The sequence below is a fragment of the Rhinolophus sinicus genome, chromosome 1 (genome assembly GCF_057876585.1).
Source record: "Rhinolophus sinicus isolate RSI-liver-muscle chromosome 1, RSI-T2T, whole genome shotgun sequence".
Classification (NCBI taxonomy): domain Eukaryota; kingdom Metazoa; phylum Chordata; class Mammalia; order Chiroptera; family Rhinolophidae; genus Rhinolophus; species Rhinolophus sinicus.
Window position 1 is genome coordinate 143,937,652 of NC_142501.1, and position 2,215 is coordinate 143,939,866.

Below are 2,215 nucleotides of genomic sequence, written 5' to 3' on the forward strand. Positions count from 1 at the left end.
TGTACATATGTATTTTTTCCATACATACGTGTGTGTAGCTATTTTTTAAAGGTTTGCCCTAGAATCTGAGTCAATCAAGTAAAACAAAAAAATTAAAATGTGTATGACAAAGTCATTTCATACAATGCAACAGATAAAACTTGAGTTCAATACTGCTAAATATATTTACAGGGGTGGTAATCAGAATTATTTCTGCCTCTCCCTGAAAGCTTAAAAACCAATGCTAAACCTAAATAGAATATTGAAAACCCTATTTAAAAGCTGTATTGGCTTTTAATTTTAGGAACAACTTAAGATCTTTGGAGGAAAACAAAAGGTAATTATATGTTATACATTTTTCCTGCTCTTTTTTCCAACTATAATGCAAGTTCATGAACACATAATATAAAATTTTGTTTAAATTTATTGCACATGGCTCCTAAAGTCATATTCATAATGTCAATTATTTTATTCCCAGATATTTATACAGGTCACATCTACAGAAGAAATATGTGTGTGTATTCATTCATATAGTCATTTCAACAAACATTAGTTTGGTCAATTTCCTTTTAAGTGGTTTGATCTCTAAGTTCCAGACTCCCTTTTCCTACTTCACCTAAATTGGGTTAAGTTTTACTTAATACATTATAGTCTTTAAAGACCAAATGCTGTGAATTAGTCAACAGTATTAAGCATGAAATCATGTATTGAAGTCATATGTTACAACAGACTCACTTAAAAACAAAAACTGAACTAGCAAAGCATGCAAACAAAGTGGAAAAAAGAATCACCTAGTTCAAATTAAGTCTCCATTTGTTTACTAGAAAAATCCTGTCAATGAAGACTTCATTTTACAAGACTAAATTTACTATGATCAACACAGGACCAGAAACCAAGCCACCTTAAATATAACCCATCTACATATTTCTGCACAATTATGAAAGCCAACAAAATTTTATGTAACAAAAAAAATAGCTCATTTTAACAAAAAGTTATTTGTTTGGCAATGGCTTTAATTTCTTAATGAAAGAAAAATGTAAGACATACCTGTAAAATTCAACTGTATATTTTACCGAATTAATTTTTTTTTAATGTTACTAGACTTAGCTTAATGTAACTAGAATTACCTGAAAGCATGATTAATAGAGACCCCGGTCTTGGGCCTGTATAATTGCTCACCAATCATAAGTTCCTGAAGAATTATTTTATTTGAAAGCTCATTAAGGACATAGGAAAAAATTCCTATAATCCTTTATTTAGTATTTTTAATTGTTTAATTGTCACACAAATTATAAAAGATAAACAGAATACTTTATTCAAGGTAGCCTCTCATTTTCTTCTCAAAAGGCATGATAGGAGACAAAAACTACCCAGAACATTTTTCTTTGTAAAAAAATTATTTCCATTGTAATACATAATGTATAAAAGGAAGCATAAAGCTGTGAGCAATTCTTGGCCATTGCATAATTTTCCCCCTTGTAAACCAAAGTACAGGTAGGATAGCAATGCAATTATTTCTATCAGCCAGGAGATTTCAGCATATACCCCAGTCATTGTCTACCTTGCTTCCACTGCCGGTCTCACAATGTTAAACTCTTCTGAGAGGACGAAATGTCATTAGCTCCAACAAATGTAAGAGAGATTTTAAGAGGGCTTTGATAACTTCAGTTAAAACAAACTCTTGCTTATGAAGACTTCACGCAATGCAATGTGATTATTGTAATTACCTAATTAAAAAGCTGCTATTAGAAGAGAAAGAGAAGTAGTCTTTTATTTAGTAAAAAAGGTTTCTTGAGGAAATACTCTTTTCTTCTAGAACATTTTAAGTCTATGTAGTATTAATGTCAAGAAGGAATTGGAACCAGTTAAATTAAGAACCAGTAGGAGAAATAATAGGAAAGAAAAATCTGCCGTTTGAAGGTACACTCTGGCCCAATGAAGGAGTAGCCAAAACATGAGACATTACTTATGTCCCCCTGAAGGCTGGTTGACATTATGTTTCTTTAAAAGAAAGATAGCTTATCTGCCAAAATTAAGAATGCCTAATGTGGTTAGTTCATTGAAATATTTCTGAGATAAAGAGCTAGAAAAGCAATATAGTATCTGTTTTTCATCAAGAGAAAAAAGCAGTAAACTCTCAAATTCAGACAGAGCACCATGTTTATGACGTACAGAAAATGTTTTTTAAAAAAAGCATGATTTTAAGTATCTGAGATGAAACTATATTTTAAAAGGT